The sequence below is a fragment of the Podarcis filfolensis genome (assembly GCF_964270895.1).
Source record: "Podarcis filfolensis genome assembly, chromosome: 1".
NCBI lineage: Eukaryota > Metazoa > Chordata > Lepidosauria > Squamata > Lacertidae > Podarcis > Podarcis filfolensis.
Window position 1 is genome coordinate 25,489,635 of NC_139604.1, and position 13,700 is coordinate 25,503,334.

Genomic DNA, 13,700 nt, shown 5'->3' on the forward strand with positions numbered 1-13,700 from the left:
TGTATTTTTACTGTTGCTACAATAATTGCTTTCATTTCTGATGTTTTTATCTGTTTTATATTTGTTTCATGGTTCTCTTTTGCAGGCTATCTTGAAAATCTAGATTAATATTTTTTTTTTTTTAAAAAGGAATGAAGTTTAGAAGGAAAGGATGACATCCTATTCCCATGTGCTATGGTCCTGATCCTAATTGTATTTTCAGTGGTTAAAATTTATTCACTTTCCCCACAAAACCAAAGTTGTTGAATGCAACCACACATTTCATGTATCACCTATTTTATTTATTCTTATTATTTTGTTAAAATATCTACAATTCATCTTCTTGCAGATGATGTCAGGTTGGGATACACAAGTCATTAAAACAACAGTTCCAGACACAGATCAGGAGAATAAACAATCCCCAAACACTCACGCTTGTCACTACAATATTAAGCTGTAAGACTAACAATTCTCAAATGCCTGGTGCTGAAATGAAAGCCAAGTTTGCCCCAGGTGGATCACAGAAGAGAGGGCATTCCACAAGCAGGCACCAAATGGAAAAGGCCCTAATGGGACTACTGACAAGGTGATTTGACTTCACAGCACGCAATCTTGGCCACTATGATACACCTGGTTTTGTACACCTGGAATGAAGTTAGTGAGGGCTTTATTTGTTCAGTTCTTCATTAGGTTGTATATTACTCTTAGATAATGAGGTTTTCAGTACAACCTGGCTTTCTTGCTATTTGTTTTGTTTTCATCGCCGGCAACTTTGCATCTTGCTTCAGTTAGATCTAGAACGTGAGCAAGATGTTCTTTAGATGCTTTGCTTGCCAGTTGCAATGAACACTTTAAAAAACATTTTAATATTGATTGTAGATGCATTTAAATGGCTAATGAAGAGGAAAGAACGCTTCTTTGCAGTCTTGTCTTTGAAAGCTTTCAGCCTACTTATGGCATGCAGATGCTTCTAGCTTTTGCAGCGAATCTACTGGGAGAAAACCAAACGCGTCTGTCTTACTGTTACTTAAGTTGAATTGTAGATATCCCCAGAGACTCATTAAGTCTGTAAACCTCCCCTTCTCCCCTTCCGTCTACAAACATTTCTGCAATAAGTGAAGTACCCATCCTAAAAATGCTAAGCAAATATTTTCAATTTGATTTTAGAGTTTCAAGGCTCCTATTATAGCAAACACAAACGTATTTTTCCTGAGTATTACAGAATGACATTTTCATTCCCTGTTTATTGCTCTAACTGCTGCCATTGAATATATTGATTCACCTTCAGTGAGCATTCCCAAATAGCGATACAAATGTGGACATTTTCCTCTTCTTCTTCTGTAAAGCCAGAAATGGCCTTTAAAACATATACATGATTTTCTTTTCATAAAACAGGGGAGACAATGCTCTTCTTTCAGTGCACTCCTGGTCAGCATATAATTTCCCTCAGAACAGCAGAGGCAATGCGGGGCAGTGGCACTTACTGTACCTGACCTCCCAACAGCTAAGTTACTGTGGCTTACCAGGTGTGGGAGTATCATGGTGGTGCGGAGGTTGATTTGACAAGAGTGCTAGTTTGGCTCCGCAGGTGTGTTTGCACTGCGCCAACCTCTCTGTTGCCTCTCCATTCCTCCTACCCCTACTGGGAGTAAGAGTAAGAGTAACTCAGCTGTTGGGAGGTCAGGTAAGCATTGCAGCTACTGCTTCTTGGAAGGTCACATAGAATCATTCCTGATCAGCAAGTTCTGAGAGCACTTTCTCCATGTCTCTTTTGCTCATGGCAATCTGAACAGATGTGTGGGAATCTGAAGGGTAAAAGGTAAAGGACCCCTGGACGATAAGTCCAGTCAAAGGTGACTATTGGGTTGCGACACTGATCTCGCTTCCAGGCCGAGGGAGCTGGTGTTTGTTCACAGACAGCTTTCCGGGTCATGTGGCCAGCATGACTAAACTGCTTCTGGCACAATGGAACACTGTGACGAAAACCAGAGCGCACTGAAACACCATTTACCTTCCTGCCATAGCGGTACCTATTTATCTACTTGTACTGGCGTGCTTTTGAACTGCTAGGTTGGCAAGAGCTGGGACAGAGCAATGGGAGCTCACTCCGTTGTGGGGATTCGAACCACCGACCTGATCGGCAAGCCCAAGAGGCTCAGTGGTTTAGACCACAGCGCCACCCGGGAATCTGAACTTGTGGCTGAGTAGAAATGGCAGAATTATGCTTAATATCCTCTCAAACTTTGTACCAATGTATGTTCTCATTTCTGCACACTGCAAGAAGTTTAAACAGTCCTTCCTTCCTTCCTTCCTTCCTTCCTTCCTTCCTTCCTTCCTTCCTTCCTTTCTAGAGAAGAAGCAAGCTACAGTTAATAACATCAGTGACACAGCACGCAAAAATAATAGTAAATATAGTGATTGATTGAGCCTTAATTAGTGCTGTGATGGCACCTTGGTGTATCAGAGAGGGAGAGGGAAAACGGGAACACAGCCTTCACCAAATTCACCGCAGTAAGCAAATTGTACAGCCATAGCTTTTCCTTGGCTTTTCTTACGCCATCTGGTGGGCTTTAGTTGAACATCTTAAACAGAAACCAGCATAAAGCAATATCTTATTTTATTGTTTCAGTATTTACAAGTGTATATCCCCCCACCATTTAACACAATTAACACAGCTAGGATGAAGTTGTAAAACATCATTCATATCTTGTTTTGCTGGAAATAAATCAGCTACAATAAAACCTAGTGCTGACTGAGCCAGCTGATACAACATAATGTGCAAATTGTTTGAGATGATGCTAGGGGGAAAGACTTGATCAAAGTTCTCTGTAGGCATAGATTCACTAAGGTTGCAACCCTGTAAGTACTTACCTGAGAGTAAGCCCCACTGACTTTCTTAGGAGACAGATTGATTGGTACTTTTGGCAGCTTTGTACATTTTTTATTTTTTATTTTGCATGCACATCCTGCCAAGGCCCCATGCCCTGCAGTTCCCCATTGATTAATAAACACACAGAAACAAGTATTTAGGATTATGGGCTAAAACAGACCACAACTTTATGGTTACAGATATGAGCAGTTTGGCTTAGGCATTAGGTATAACCAGGCTATAACTTGACTCCTGCCTGTCTGCAGGGAGCTGAACTAAGAGTAAACCACCAGAAGGGGAGCCCTATGACTTACATCAAATGGGGCACCCTGAGGGGTCCCCATTGAGGTAGTGGCATGGCCCTAGCCCATGTTTGGGCTTCAGACAGGATCCACATCCCCAGATCCCTTTAACAGGATACTCTTACTGAGGAGGGGCAGGCAGAGGCTACAACCTCCCCTCCATTAAACCAAGGCTTACCCAGTGCCTAACCTTACAAAGTTGTGCCGATTGCTACAAGGTAGGCAAAAACCAATTGTCAGGTGCCAGTTCGCCAAGTGGAAAAAATCCTACCCGGCCCCAACAGTAAGGCGGCCAACACTTGTCCATAGCAAGGTCGTGCCATAACAAAGCTTAAAAAGAAGGTGGGTGGGTTGGGATATCTGGTGAGAAGGTGAGAGAGGGAAGCTACCAGCTGCACCGTGGTTTAAAAACACCTGCAGCCACGCCCCCTGCCGGCATAGATTGGCTGGGCAGGGGTGATGCGGCTGGTGCGAGGTGGGAGTCAATCCCCCGCCCCCCCAAGCTGAGTCACCGCAAGGGCCTAGATGCCTGGCTGCAATGCCACCTACCACAGACTCCGCTAACCCAGAAATAGCACCTCTGGTTAAGAACTTTGCTTCAGGATGAGAACAGAAATCGCCTAGCGGCAGCAGTGGGTGTCCCATTAGCTAAAGTGGTGCTTCAGGTTAAGAACAGTTTCAGGTTAAAAACAGACCTCTGGAATGAATTAAGTATGTAACCCGAGGTACCACTGTAATGGTCTAGTAGGGATGGGATAGGTCTGACCCCACTTTGGCTCTGCATAAGATCTTGAACCTGGTGCTCTTTCTGAACCCTTGTTCATTTTTCTTATTCTTATTACTTCTGTCTCTCTGCTTCATCCAGGTGCAGCAATTTAAGAAGTGGGGATTATATGGGAAAATATGAATTAGCATGGTGGTTTGGTAAACCAACTCTGGTAATGCTTCTTGTCTGCCTGCAGAGAGGGGTGTGTGAGTGTATGTAGTAGGAGCTATAATCATAATAATAATTATAATAGTTTTATTATTTATACCCTGTCCATCTGGCTGGGTTTCCCCAGCCACTCTGGGGAAAGCTAGTCTACTGTGCAAATGCAATATTTATTTTCATTGCTCCACCCACTTTTGTTTCTGGCTCCACCCACCACCAACATGTGGCCCCCAGAAGGCTGCCCAGAATGGAATGTGGCCCTCGATCTGTAAAAGGTTCCCCATAGGCAATAAATAGGATGACTTGTAAGTGTAGGCAAGTGCAGCTGAGGACTGTGAAGTGAAACAAGGACATAGAAAATGTCTCCAAAAGAAGCATCAGCTAGGGGGACAAAAGAGTATCAAACAGCATCAAAACTAGAGGAACGTTTGCTGAGGAGAACAGCATTGAAATGGCAGGACTTTTTTATGAGCCATGTTGATTGACAGGCACAAAACAAACATTTGTTTCAGTTTGGCCCTAAATCAGACTCTCAGTTGCCAGATCTTTTATTTCTCTTCCCTTCCATGTCTCCCTGAAGCACTTTTCCATCTGTACATAGTAGCAAGAAGGGAAGCTGCACCTATTTTCTCATGGAGAAAAAGACTCTTCTGCACCAAGAGCTGCCAAAGGTACTCATTAGTGGGTAAGAACTGTCCTGTTCAATTTGATGATTCTGAGGACTCGAGAAGATTGTAACTGGGCCTACTTTCAAGTGTGGAGGCTATTATTCCAACCGGATTTTAAAAGTCCAGAGGAAAGTCATATTTTGGTGTATAAATTAACTAATGACATTGAGGGCTTCCCCCCTCCTTTTGGTAAACCTTAATGTGTCAGTCCATCATGCCTTTTTAAAGACCCATTTTCATGCAACATAACTAATGTAAGCTCTTATGATAATTCTGCAAATAAATCATGACACCACAGGACCATTTGTCTTCATCACATCAGTAGAAGGTGTCAGGGGCTATCAAAAAGCTAATTTTCTGGTGCCTACTTATTTGCCACTGCAAAGATGAAGGTGAAGCAAAGGAAATTATCTAGGGCAGGGAAAGTCAACTACTGTATCCTTGAAGGCTGCTCTAGTCTTCAGACAGTGGCCTAGGGAAGGCCTGAGGAAGACAGTTTTTGAGAATTCTGAAACAAAGTGGCCTAATCCATACCTCCTGAATGAGCATGTAGATTGGAACATAGTTGTCCACCAGCTTTAACTATTATTATTATTATTATTATTATTATTATTACTACTACTACTACTATTCACTGTGAGATCCCAGGGTGGTTTACAACCATTTAAAAATATAATATTTAGAAAACAGTTCAAACGGTGGCTAGCAATGCAATTCTGGACTCAAAAAGGGAAAAAAGAGGAAAAAGAATAACTTAAAGTATGTATTTGGAGGGGGGGGAATCCCTTTAAAGTTCCTATTTTGAGGAAAAGGCGTTAACTGGTATTTAAATTACAGCTGAGCCGAAACATCCCAGATGACATTTTCTGAGAAAATTTCTGAGATTTCCCCTTTTTCTGCTCCTTGAAAGAAAAAGACCCCTTTGAAGAATTTTCTCCAACTATTAGCCACCAGTTTTTCCAAAAGGTGAACTTTCACCTGGATTTTAAATAAAGAAATAGAGAAATAAATCACAGATTCATGCAGAAATGGGAGGAATGGACTTATGAGTGAACACATGTTAAAGTGGTGTGGACTGGAAGTAGATTGATTCACTCACCCATCCCTTTTCCCTGCATAATCTAACTCCTCATTATGTACAACCAGGCTCTGCAATAAAGCTGGTGCTTTCTATAGGTAGGGGCTTTTAAGACACAGAGAGCATGCACTCTTGTTATGCCTGCTATTTATTTCTCTAAATGCTGAGGAATCAATGTGCTTCCCAAAAGAACCCCTCAAAGAGGCATATTGGCAATGGTCCTTTGCCTTTCTGGAATAAACGCAAGATAGCAATGCAACAAAATGTTTATGAAATATACACATGGTGGAGCCAAATGGCTATCAGCAGGGGCATTACATGTGCTATTAGCACTGAATTTCCCAGTACTGGCAGCTAGATGCACAAACCGAGGTGTGCACCCAGCAATTTCAGGAGGGAAAAGTACGCCTGTGTGCAGAATTTTTCCAGAGACTCTATGCCTATGCATGGGGAAGAAGAGCAGAAAACACCAGAAGAAATAAAAGTTGCAGGTTCTGCACACACCCTAATACTTTAGAGTAGGGGTGGGGAACCATTTTCAGCTTGTGGGATGCACTCCCCAACAGGCAACCTTTGTGATGCCACAGGCGAATGGTTGGTAGGACCACAAGCAAAAAATGGGTGAGCAGGGACTATGAAACTAATGAAGCTTCAGCTTCAGTGCTCTTAATCCCAGGGAGGCCCCAGAAGCAACTTTCATCCACATGGCTTAAAAATGTAGACCCAATTTGAGTCACATTGATTTGAGTCCAACTGATTATTTTTTTGCCTGTATATATATTTCAGCAATCCCAACATTTGAGGGCCAGTAGGACAGATGTAATGGTTTGGTGATCTGTCATGGAACAACCCCATTGGAGAAGATAACAGTGGTTTCCCAGACCTCGTTGGTTGTGAAAGGGCCCCCATGACAGTTCAAGCTTCAGGGCCACCAAATTTTAGGTCTGCCACTGAGCAAGAGATGTTACTGTTACCTTTGTACAGCAGGCTACATTCCAGCCATGCAAACAATGACATGGAACAGGGCTGCTGAGAGGAACACTGCCTCATTTTAGACCCTGGGCTTGATGGTTTTAAGAGACCCAACCCTTTAGACCTCCATACATACTGCTTCAGTTGTGAAGCATGCAAATGATGTTTCTCTCTGCTGCCACGTACTTTACAACTGTTTCTACATTCCTGAGATGTTAGAGCAAAGCAAAGCAACCAAAACAGTTTGCCAACTGATAACAAAATGAATATTCTGAGCGTGTGCAGTTTTGCAATTTAAGCTCCCGTTAATGATAGCGCCATCCCGACTACAAGAGTAAAATGGAGTTTGCTTCCACTGCCTCAAAGCTAAACACAAAGCAGCATTTGGTTTGTGTATTTGTTTGAGGAGTGCAGACTTGGGAGTTTCACATTAAAAGGCAAAGGAAATTGAATTTTCCCTCCACCACTGCCATCTATATAAGAAAGTAGTCTCAATCAAGGTTTGCAGAAATGCAAAATATATTCAGTTGAAAGACCCCTTAGCTCAATGCAAGCCGAGCATGCCTAGTGGACATGGGATGCTGAATGAGTGTTGGAGGGGGAGAGATGGAGCAGAGGATGCTGAAATAACTCTCAACAATAGCACTCCACACAGCTGCATTTTGCTGGCATCACAGACCCAGGGGACCCCGAAGTAGAAAGAAACATGTATTTTTCTATTTGGGGAGAAACCAAAACAATATAACAGCTGGGTACCAGCTGGAAGGGGGAATGTAGGCAAGTATAGCTCACTGTCTGAGTTGCGTGCCCAGGCTCATGGCACATGCACCACAGTGCACAGGGATCAATTATCATTAAATAAGACACGGAATATTGGGATGCAATAGGCCACAATTTTATTCATTACAGATGTAAGTAGGTTTAGGTGAAGGCATGGGGAATGCAGCCAGGATCAACCAGCCTGCCTGCTTGTTGATCAATGAATTGGGTTGCCCCTTGATATGTATCATGTGTGACACTCTTTCCAGGGGTGCCTCTTGGAAGGGTGCTATGGCCCACCAGCCCCCATGTGGACTCCCATACAATGTTACCTCTTCCCAGAACCTTTTAATGGGATATCTGATTTATAAGGGTCCAACTCAATGCCTTATCCGCCAAAGTTATGACGTTTGCCACAGGGTAGGCAGACAGGTCATATTCTCCCCAAATTTGGTGACTGAATATTTGATAGCAAAGTCCTCAGCGTGCTCAGCTTCGGGTGAGACCAGTTACAGGGCAGGAGGGCAGGAAATCCCACAGCATTGGAGCAGGCCAGGACCCAGCCACACCTCTTATTTAAAGGGAACAAGTGGACCTGGTTGAGGCCGGGTCCAACCTGGTTGTGGTCCGACCCTCCTGCTTCTTCTTGATTGGCCCGTTCAAGGGCTCAGTTCCTAACAAAAAGTACAACTGGAAGGGTAGGTTTTCACATCTTGCCCTGGCCACACAGGAAAGATGGCTCCTGAGCTCGGCTATTACTGCGCCATAATTTGCAACGGGCAGCAAACAATCACCCCCACAGAGCCCTGAGGTAAGTGGTCCTGATCAGGACACTCCATATGACCACATTAAATTTAAGATCTCACTTGCTGAGTCCTCAAGATTGTGGAAGAATGGAAACCTATGGTAAAAGAGAACAACCATTTCCCCTTATCTGGGTGCTATAGCAGCAGTTTTAGGCCATCGTTCTGTCATTATGAAGCTGGTACCAGAGTTTGGGAGGTGAAGGCTGCTTCATATATTTTTGTCCATCCATCTGTTTTGTTTGTTTGTTTGTTCATGTAATTTCGACACCACTTTCTAACACAAGAAACAAAACAGCTTCCATAGCAGCTAATTTATCAGTGAGGATTGTGCCATCGACAACTTGCATGTGTGAACTGACATCATTGACCAGGCAGTGTCTCAGGTGATATGAACCTTTCATCAGCTGAGGGGAAACACAGTGATGCTGCAAATAAATCAGGGATGGTATATCACAGCCCATTCACACATGCAAGTCATCCCTGGGTGGCATATGGAGTGATGAAGACACATGTGTGAGACAAGCCTGAGTTTAGGGCTGTATTTGGGTCATTTTAACAGGCACTGCTGCACAATAAGATGCATACTCCTTAATCGGGGGGGGGGACTCCCCAGATGTTCAATGGGACTTACTCCCTAGTAAGTATGTTTAGAGTTGCAGTCTTATACAGTGGTACCTCATGTTACATACGCTTCAGGTTACAGACTCCGCTAACCCAGAAATATTACCTCGGGTTAAGAACTTTGCTTCAGGATGAGAACAGAAATCATGCTCCGGTGGCGTGGCAGCAGCGGGAGGCCCCATTAGCTAAAGTGGTTCTTCAGGTTAAGAATAGTTTCAGGTTAAGAACGGACCTCCAGAACGAATTAAGTATTTAACCCAAAGTACCACTGTAGTGTTTACATGCTCAGCATCTGCTGAGAATGTTCCAGGCTCAATCCCAAGCATTTCCAGGTAGAATTGGGAGAGAACCATATTTGAAAACCTAGAGAGCCACTGCCAGTCATTATTGATAATACTGAGCTAAACTGACCAGTGTAAGGCAGCTTCCCATGTTCCTAAACTCTAAAATGTAGATGGGGGGATTCTTATGCTAGACAGATAAACAGAGGGTATATGCTCAATCTGAAGTCCCAATTCTTATGCCAAAGCCCAAGTTCCAGTGTGGGAGGGTAAAAGCCAACATACTGCTAAGAGAAGGTAAAAAAAAGAAAAAGGCAAAGGACCCCTAGATGGTTAATTCTAGTCAAAGGCGACTATGGGGTTGCGGTGCTCATCTCGCTTTCAGACTGAGGGAGCCAGCATTTGCCCACAGAAAACTTTCTGGGCCATATGGCCAGCATGACTAAACTGCTTCTGACACTGTGACAGAAACCAGAGTGCATGGAAACGTTGTCCACTTTCCTGCCACAGTGGTACCTATTTTTCTACTTGCACTGGTGTGCTTTTGAGCTGCAAGCTTGGCAGGAGCTGGGACAGAGCTACAGGAGCTCACCCCATCATGGGGATTTGAACTGCTGACCTTCTGACTGGCAAGCCCAAGAGGCTCAGTGGTTTAGACCACAGCGCCACCCTCATCATTGGCACCAGGTTTTCTGCTTTCACAGCTGAACATTCTTGTCCTCTCCTCCCTGCCATGTTTCCCCTAAATCTGCTTTGGAGTTTCCCACCACCCTCTGGAGCAGATTCTGGGGAGCAAAGGATGTGCATATGGAGGGAAGAGAGAGGGAAAGTTCTTCTTCAGAAGCAGAAATCCTTGCACTGATGGGATGCAGTAGGTCAGGGGTGCCCAAACTTTTTCCCAAGAGGGCCAGATTTGATGAAGTTAACATGCGTGAAGGCCGACCAAAGCTGTTGAGCTATCCTTAGATTCTGAATGTGCCACTAAATGGAAAAATGAAATATTGGTAACTTAAGACAGCACCGTTTAAATCCACAGAATTATGGATAATCTCTTGCTGCATTATAAAACACATAACTGACATTTGGGGGCAAGGTCTTCACTGCATTTCTGGTGTACTTCGGGGTTGGGACAAATCCCAGAGGAAAAAAGCACACTGAAAATAAATCAGTGCAGCATCCCTTTAGCATGTACTATGAAGCAGTGAAGCTTTCTTTTCTTGGTCAAATAATTTTCTCATCAGAGACGATGTCTGGCAATTTATTTCTGGATACTAATTCATCTATTCCTGCGAGATCATACTCTGCTTCCAACTTGCTCCTTAAAGTAAGATATAGCAAAGAAAGAGAGAAGAGATACCTTAAATTGAGGAGGTCTGGTATTATGCATGCTGCTTGCTGCATTGATCAAATTACCTTCCGGATCTCAAATTTCATTAGTATGTCTGACTTCTCAACTTTAAAAGATAATTAGAAAGTAGATGTAAGTCGTTTACCCAAGTGGAATGCAAAAGAAAAAAAGGAAATGGACCTACCATTTTCTTAAACGTTTCCTTTTCTTTTTCTTGATCTAACTATTTCTGTCTGTACCTGGAAGGTTTTTCTTCCCAACCCCCCCCCCAACAACAAAAAACCCCTACACCATATCTTTTGGTAGAACTTGTTCCAAGTTCATTCCATCATATACAACAGTGTTTTTCTGGCACATACCTCTATTTTTCAGATTACGGATATGACAAAAATATGATATAAACAGGGAGATTCACATTGTGTCTTTGCCCTGGAGAATAGGACATTATTTGCATTGGGAAAGTGTGTTTTGTCACTTTCCAATTGGGAGCATGAGGAGAAAGAACCACAATTATTCAGTCTTCCATTCTTGATGCATTAAAAGAGGCTTTCTAATATGTATAAGTTAAGATGCGTCTCTAGCATCGTTAAGAAGAAATGAATGGAATGTTTCTAGGCTCCATTCATGCTTTTGCATTTTGATCTCAAGTGCAGAATGAAATAATGGCTGATCAAAGTCACAAGTTGTTTACAGATTTGCAAAGAGACATTGATGGTTGCTGTCACAGATTCCTGACAGATCTCGAAAGAAAAGATAAATCTGACTGAGCAATAGTAGGCACAATAACACAAATATAAAAGCACGAGCTGTTAGAACGATTTACATTATGCAACAATGATAATCTTGTGCGTGTGCACACGTGTATGTGTAATAGGCAAGTGGCAGATCAGGTACATTTTTTTGTTTTTAACCTCACACCTTTCAAATTTAAGGTAGCATTTCTAATGCTGGTCAATATATTTTAAAATATCCTATAAATATTGACACACTTCCATTTTAAGTAAAAAGCCCCATATTGTGCTTAAATCAATATACATGTTTGCGAAATTTCCAATGAAGTTCCAAGAGGCAGAGTGAAGTATATTTTGACAGCAATTGAATATACGATCATAAGGGATTGGGAAAATAAATCAGCTACGTTGCACAGCAGGCATGATAGCTGTCTGCAGCAAGATGCCAATACTCAATCTGAAATTATTGAAAGGGGTGTGTGTGTTATAAAAATAATAATCCAAGAAATCTGAGAGCACTCAGAAGAGACAGCTGTTAAGATTTCAGATCAAAAGCAGACATAATAGAAGAGGGGGCAAACAGTAAAGGTAGGTGTGGACATAGTGTAAAAGTGCGTGGCCAATTGATTTTTATTTTTAGAGGACACATTCTGGAATGAATAGAATAGAATAGAATTGGACCCTGAGGATTATCTAGTCCAAACCCCTGCGATGCAGGAATGTCAGGAGCTCACCCTACACTCAAGTAGGACCCTGGCAGAGACACATGCCCAACTGGCATGTTCTCCCCCTCCTGGTTCATCGTTCGGGAGCCTCAAAAGCTTTGTTCTGCCCGAACATCACAGCGACCAATGCCAACAGACATCGGCACACTTAGGGATCTGCAGAGTCTCCGCAGCTTGCGTAACAGACCTCAGCAACTCAGCATTTTGGCTAATCTACTTTATTTACATATAAACACACACGGAGCACTGCAACATGGCTCCCTCTCTCTCTAGCATCAGACTGCAAAGAAAAAAAGAACAAAGGACAATAGTCCCACTTCACGGAACACAGTAACACAAACATCATGTCTCCGTCCCTTTCCACTCTGTGGAGTCAAAACACACACCGTCATGTGATAGACAAAAATCCCATGACTGCAATCATGGAGCAGGAATTCTAACAGAATATGCAGCTGTCCCATAAAGGGATTGAACTTGCAACCTTGGCAATATCAGCACCATGTTCTAACCAACAGATGCATGTGCTTTTGGCATCACAGCAGAAGACTTGAAAAAGTGCCAGCGCTGCTATCCAACCATGGCTGAGGTCCATTTCACTCATCACCAGTGATGGAGGAGAAATGCATTTCTATCCCCATTTAAAGGTAAAAGGACCCCTGACCGTTAGGTCCAGTCGCAGACAACTCTGGGGTTGTGGCGCTCATCTCACTTTACTGGCCGAGGGAGCCGGCGTACAGCTTCCGGGTCATGTGGCCAGCATAACTAAGCTGCTTCTGGTGAACCAGAGCAGCACACAGAAACGCTGTTTACCTTCCCGCCAGAGCGATACCTATTTATCTACTTGCACTTTGTGCTTTTGAACTGCTAGGTTGGCAGGAGCAGGGACCGAGCAATGGGAGCACACACCGTCGCGGGGATTCAAACCGCTGACCTTCTGACTGGCAAGCCCTAGGCTCTGTGGTTTAGACCACAGCGCCACCCATGACCCGAATACCTACCTAATTTGCACTTTGATGAGTTTTGGCATGCAGTCGTCCAGCCATGTAATGGGTACATAAATGTATATGCTAGGATAAAGTGTGCATAAAATGCACCCCTCCCTCTGTGGAGGGGCACTCTGTCGGGCACGCCAACTGCAGCAGTGACACGTGATGTCATGAGCTGTGTGTGATGTCACACATGCATGATGGCACACAATGTTGGCTGGAACCCGGCATACCTGTTAGGGAAAATAGCATTAAAATTCTTTGTGTGGAATTGCTTTGCAAAAAAATAAATAAAAAAATATACATTACAAAAAGAATGCATACAAAAATGCACATACTGGGAGACATCTGAAGGCAGCCCTGTATCGGGAAGTTTTTGACATTTGATGTTATCATATGTTTTTATATAGGTTGGAAGCTGCCAAGAATGTCTGGGGCAACCCATTCAGATGGGCAAGGTATAACGATTGTTGTCGTTAGCACAAAAATGCTGGTGAATTTTCATGAGGACGTTTTGAAAATATCAGAAACTTATGTAGAGAACTGACATTAAGATCGGAAACATGGAAAACTGAGAGAAACCAAAATTGGCCAGTCTCTAGTTATTACTCAGAGGAAAACCCCCAGCTTATAACCAAGGCTGG

The 13,700-nt window shown here is 43.2% G+C and overlaps 1 long non-coding RNA gene across 1 annotated transcript in view; it reads right to left on the reverse strand.

The window, feature by feature from the left end:
* Window positions 1–13,700, reverse strand: part of LOC310743828 — a 603,392-nt gene that overhangs the window by 389,151 nt on the left and 200,541 nt on the right. The gene's annotated exons all lie outside the window — the stretch shown is intronic.